Source organism: Mus caroli, chromosome 18 (genome assembly GCF_900094665.2).
Source record: "Mus caroli chromosome 18, CAROLI_EIJ_v1.1, whole genome shotgun sequence".
Taxonomy (NCBI): Eukaryota; Metazoa; Chordata; class Mammalia; order Rodentia; family Muridae; genus Mus; species Mus caroli.
Genome location: NC_034587.1, coordinates 33,784,808 through 33,790,838, shown reverse-complemented (window position 1 = coordinate 33,790,838; position 6,031 = coordinate 33,784,808). Strand labels below are relative to the sequence as shown.

Below are 6,031 nucleotides of genomic sequence, written 5' to 3'. Positions count from 1 at the left end.
CACACACACACACACACACACACACACACACACACACACACACTAATGGACTATGCCTCGAGTCCAACCCCTTCTGACTTACATAGAAGTAAGGGCACTCCCTTCTCCCGCTGTAAACCTACAAAAGGTCTCCTCCTCCAAGACAAAATTCCATGGATAAGAAAGAGGAAGACATCAGCACACCCTCTCCCTAAGTAGAGGGCCTGAGTATCTAGGGAATACCTCAGACTGCCTAGCTGGCATCTCTTGCTCCTGGTGACAGCACCAGCCCACCCTCTGAACACATCTCTACCCTTCCTTCGCCACCTTCTTTCTAGCTCCCAACTCCCTTCTATATAATGAAAAAGGCCTGAGGGGCTTTGCTGTTCTCTGCAAGGAACACTTTCTCCCTGGGTTTTCACACACCTGGATCCTCATACCCAGGTTTCATCTCAAATATGGTTTCCTCAAGGACCCTTTCCTCTGCGCTCATTCTATGACATTTCTGTTTTGTTTTGGTTTTTACCTAGTAATTATCACTACTAGTAACCTTATTTATTATTTGTTTGTGGTTTATTGCCTGCATCACTACACACAGCTGTACAACCTTTGACGCGGTATCTTACTTGACTTGGCCCCTGAGCCTTGAGCAGCCTGGCACACGGTGGCTCTCAATAAATTCTTGAGCCATGAACACATAGAAAGGAAGGGGTTGGGCCGAGAGCCGCGCTTCTTCTGGTGGCCACACGAGGGCGCTGCTCCCCACGGCCTGAATCGCTAGAGCCGCTCCCTAAGACCAAGAGGTTGTGTTTTTGTTTTTCTGCCAGGGCTCAGGAAAAGGCAAGATGGCAGGGAGGAGTGTTTGAATAACTGCCCAGGTCTGGCCCAATGCAGACTGGCCCCGAGGGATGACAAGCGGAGGAGCATCTAAGGACAGGAAAGGAAAGGACAATCGGGTTCATCTGAATAAGAATTAAACCCCTTAGAGGAACCTGGATTCAGGTGTGTCCTCCACACTTCCTTTGGGTTTAGAAGGTTGGTCCAAGGCAGAGGGAGGAGTCACTATGTTACCTGTGTGTAGGGCAGAGGTGGTTTCAGTCCCCAGAGGAGCAGAAACTGACCTAAGGGCTGAATCCCTATGACCATTCTTTCAAGAATGTGTCCGAACCATAGGGGGCAAATGACTCAAGAAAACTTGAAGGGCGCACGCCTTTAATCCCAGCACTTGGGAGGCAGAGGCAGGCGGATTTCTGAGTTCGAGGCCAGCCTGGTCTACAAAGTGAGTTCCAGGACAGCCAGGGCTACACAGAGAAACCCTGTCTCCTGTCTCGAAAAACCAAAAAAAAAAAAAAAAGAAAAAAAAAAGAAAACTTGAAGGGATAGAATCACAAGTTTGGCATGAATAACCCCAGACACACATACATACTCCCCTCCGTAACTTCTACCAAAGTTCGGAAGGTCTGTCCTTCACCGTCTCTGTGGCACCGTTCCAAGAGTACCTTAAAATCACTGAAGCCACCATACCAGACCTCATTTCAACCTCTGAGCCTGGGTGCTCAGAGCATGGCAGGTTGGTGAAGGAGCTGCCTGGGAACCCAGGGCAGCCTTTGGTCTCCTAGACGCTGCCTGGGGAAAGGCACACCCTGTATAAGGAGTTCAAAGACCTGGTTCTCACTCTGGTGCCTTCTTTCTCTGGTGCTCAATGAAGGGCCTTGCCTCTGGATCTCAGCTTTCCTTCCGGGAAACAAAGCAAGATAGATATCTTCCTGAAGTAAGATATGAAAGACTGTCATAGAGGGGGAGGGGGCGCGACGTCGTTGTTGTTGTGTCGTCGTTGTCGTCGTCGTCTTCGTCCTTGCCCTAGCATGTGTGAAGCCTTGTTTTCAATCCTTACGGCTGAATAAACTGGATTTGGTGGTGCATGCCTGCAATCCCAGCACTTGGTAGCAGGAGATTTAGAACTTCAAAATCACCCTTGGAGGCTCATGAGACCCTGTCTCAAAAAATAAAAATAATAAATAAAAATAAAAAATAAAAAAAAGCCAGGCTGACACATGCCTTTAATCCCAGGAGGCAGAGGCAGAGTGGGGAAGATTTCTGTGAGTTCACGGCCAGCCTATTCTATAGACCTAATTCCAGGACAGCCAGCAGTCTGTTTCAGAGAAACTCTGTCTTGAAAAAAGGTTTGCCCGGCGTGGTGGCGCACACCTTTAATCCCAGCACTCGGGAGGCAGAGGCAGGCGGATTTCTGAGTTTGAGGCCAGCCTGGTCTACAAAGTGANAGGCAGGCGGATTTCTGAGTTTGAGGCCAGCCTGGTCTACAAAGTGAGTTCCAGGACAGCCAGGGCTATACAGAGAAACCCTGTCTCAAAAAACCAAACCAAACCAAAAAAACAAAAAAACTCTTTTTCCCCTTTCCCTTCTCCCTCTTGCTTCAGCCCCCGCTCGCTCTGGGCCATAGGTTTTTATTTGTTTCTTGATATGGATGGTTGTGAGCCCCCATGTGGTTGCTGGGACTTGAATTCGTGACCTCCGGAAGAGCAGTCAGTGCTCTTAACTGTTGAGCCATCTCACCAGCTCCTGTTAACACTCTTTGCTATCTTGGAAATGAAGCCCAAAGATAATACCCTACCTGTACACTTAGTCTTAAAACAAAATCAACACCTGGAGGCAGGTACACTGGAGCATCTTTAGTTCCAGCTACCCAGAGATAGAGGCAAAAGGAATGCTTGAGGCCAGGAGTTCAAGGTCAGCCTGGACATAATAGCAAGACACCCCTCATCTCAAAACCAAAATCATTTCAATGTGTAAATCTTTCAGTCAAGACTATTCTAGAAATGGCATTGCGCACATCTACATGGGCTTATTAAGGAATGTGACAGCTATAAATACCGACTAATGCAAATACCACCAAAATGAACATTCCATTCTAACTTCCTTCCTGGAAAAGCTCACGGAAAGGCTCTTTGTATTCTGTATAAGTTAGAAATGCATTTAAGATCAAGTAGTCAGGCTTTTGTCAAGGAAGAATCCAGCTGGAAGTTTAAAAGAACAAAATGCACAGCAATGTAGTTGTTTTCTATTTTAGATATTTTGTGTGTGTGTGTGTGTGGGGGGGTGTTATGTTCATGCAGTGTCCTTGTAGGTCAGAAGATGATACTAAATTCTCTGGTATGAGAATTATAGACAGTTGTGAGCTGCCACGTGGTTGCGGGAAATTGAACCCAGGTTCTTAGGAAGAACAGCTAGTGCCCTTAACCATGGAGCCATCTCTCCAGCCTCTTCTTTTTGTTCTGTTCTTGTTTGTTTGTTGGGGTGGTGGTTTTTTTTTTTTAATTTTTCATTCTTTGAGAATTTCCATACAATGTCTTTTTCCCGTATTTACCCCCTCTCCTCTCCCTCAACCCCTCCCAGATCCTCCTTAGTGGCTCTACCTACCCAGCTTTCTTGTTCCGTCTCTCTCTTTTTGAACAAGTCCATTTGTATTGGCTGATTAATCACTCTGGGCTTGGGGTCTGCCCTGAATCTGCCATGCATCACAGCATTACAGAAAACAGACATTCCCTTCCCCAGATCTCATCAAACACCGCTGACTCCTCACCTACGGCTGGGACTTGGGGTCCACCTCCTCTCCTCTATGCTGGGATCTTGTCTGATTTGAGATTACACGGAGTGGTGGTGCACGCCTTTAGACCCAGCACTCGGGAGGCAGAGGCAGGCGGATTTCTGAGTTCGAGGCCAGCCTGGTCTACAAAGTGAGTTCCAGGACAGCCAGGGCTATGCAGAGAAACCCTGTCTCGAAAAACAAAAACAAAACGAAAAAAAAGATTACACGGGTTTTATGTGTCCTGTCACAATTATTGAGTTCATATATGTATCTGTCCTGTTATGTCTAGAAAACATTGTTGCCTTGAAGTCATTTATCACTCCTGGCCCTTACAAATCTTTCTGGTTCCCTCTTCTGCATAAGACCCTGAGTCTTGAGTGGAAAATATGCTCTAGACATTCCGTTTAGGGCTGAGGTCTCCCACTTTTTGTTTATTTGTTTGTTCGTTTAGACAGAGTCTCACTATGTACCCTTGCCTGGACTGGAATTCACTGTAAAGACCAAGATGGCTTTGAACTCAACAGAGATCTGTCTGCCTCCTCCTTCCATGTGCTGAGATTACAGTATAGATGTGCATCACTCTACCATGGCTGAGTAAACCTGACCCTCATTTTTTCACAGATTCTTTAAAACAAAAAACAAAAAACAAAAAAAACCTCTCCCTGAAATTCCTAGAGTGTCCTGTAGAGGGCAGCATCTCTTCCTTCCTAAACCATTGTCTTAGACCAGCTGGCGCTGTAAATGGCTGTTAAACTGTTAAATTGCTGCCCTGTAACTGCATACCAATGAGGAACTGAACATGCACATTTCCGGCACAGAGTACGGTATGACTGCATTCCAAGGTTAAGCATTGGAAAAATGAACAAGAGTATTGACTTATTCACACGAAGCTCTGAGCTTTCCTAAGCAGCACTCCAGAAACTCTCTCCTTGCATTGTCCCAAGAACACAGTAAGCAGATTATTACCATCACTACTTACAAGCAAAGAGGCTGAGTTACAGATGAAAGCTATCGTGCCTGGAGATTGGCCACTCCAGAGAATGTCTCAGCAAGCCTTTGGAAGCACCTGACAGAAAACCACCATGATGGACCTCCGTGGGCAATGTCTGGATGTGGCGTGGTTGTTTGAACCCCTCGATATTTCTACCTGAGGAATCTAAGGTTTGGAGAGGGGGATGGGTTGTTCGAAGGAGGAGGAATCCTTTGCTCCCTTCCTGCTAGCAGAAAGCCATCTGTGTCAGGGAATGGCTGACGGATAAGGTCACAAAATGCTGTTGGAAATAGAAACAAACCAGAGGGAATGGGATATATTGTACATGTCCTTTCTTGCTGGGGTGGTGGTGGCACACGCCTTTAATCCCAGCACTTGGGAGGCAGAGGCAGGTGGATTTCTGAGTTGGAGGCTCAGCCTGGTCTACAGAGTGAGTTCCAGGACAGCCAGAGCTATACCGAGAAACCCTGTTTCAGGGGGAAAAAAAGTCCTTTCTTGGCTGAGAGTTGTAGATTTCTGGACATTTCTACCAAAGCTTCTCCCTACCACCTCTGTTCCTAGTTAGACGATCCAAATCCTGGTCCCAGTCAGACGCCAGACATGTCCGTGCTCATGTGTGTATAGAGTATTCACTACCAAATACCTCAGGCTAGCATAAAGAGGTTCAGGGGACCCCAAAAACAGGCCAGAATCCAACATTACAAAATTCTAAACATTCTAAGATTGCTTGACCAGCTGATTCCGACAGGATAGAAGAACCCATGCCAATAGGGACCCATGACCCTTCAGCCCGACCTTGACTTTGTGTGACTCCAACCTCTTGGTTGCTAAAGCATCCCCTAGAAGAGGTGCCCTCTGGAATCACTGTCCCCCATCCTGCAGAGCCCCAGGGCTACTTAGCATGCACTTCCAAAACTTCTGTGCACAAGTTTCTGGATGAGCTCTGAGCCAGAATGGCTGTTCTTGGGTTGAGGTTTCCAAACCTGTAGATTTACTGCCCCGTTACTATGCATGGCCATCTCTGGAACTCCATCTCTGGGGAAGGCTGATCTAGGATAAAGTCGTATTTTTCAGATTAGCTACTCTCAATAGTCACAGCAAACCTTTTTGATAGCAGCATGACAAGAAAAAGTTTAAAAAAAAAAGTATAAAAGGCCTCCCTAGCCATAAACAGCACAACTGTTTTAAGCTTTCTTCACCGTTTCAAATGAGCAATCTAGGGCTTGAAGCAAGGCAAGGTACGGGATATGCTGAGTGCATGGGTATGTATCAAATCCTTCCTTCGGGAAGAAAAAAGGAGGAAGAAAAGGAGGAAATGAATTTGTTCATAGTAACAGCTGTCATTAACCACCTACTGTATGTCAGGTATCATACTCTATGTTATACACATGATCATACTCTATGTTTTACACATGATCATACTCTATGTTATACACATGATCATACTCTATGTT

The 6,031-nt window shown here is 46.2% G+C and overlaps 1 protein-coding gene across 3 annotated transcripts in view; it reads left to right on the top strand.

The window, feature by feature from the left end:
- The first annotated feature begins 4,461 nt into the window (after positions 1-4,461).
- The window catches only part of Hbegf (heparin binding EGF like growth factor), an 18,077-nt gene continuing 16,507 nt past the window's right edge, over positions 4,462-6,031 (top strand). For all 3 annotated transcript variants that reach the window (XM_029471715.1, XM_029471716.1, XM_029471711.1), the window contains exon 1: positions 4,462-4,747. The gene's annotated coding sequence lies outside the window, so the exon portion shown is untranslated. The remainder of the gene's footprint in view (positions 4,748-6,031) is intronic.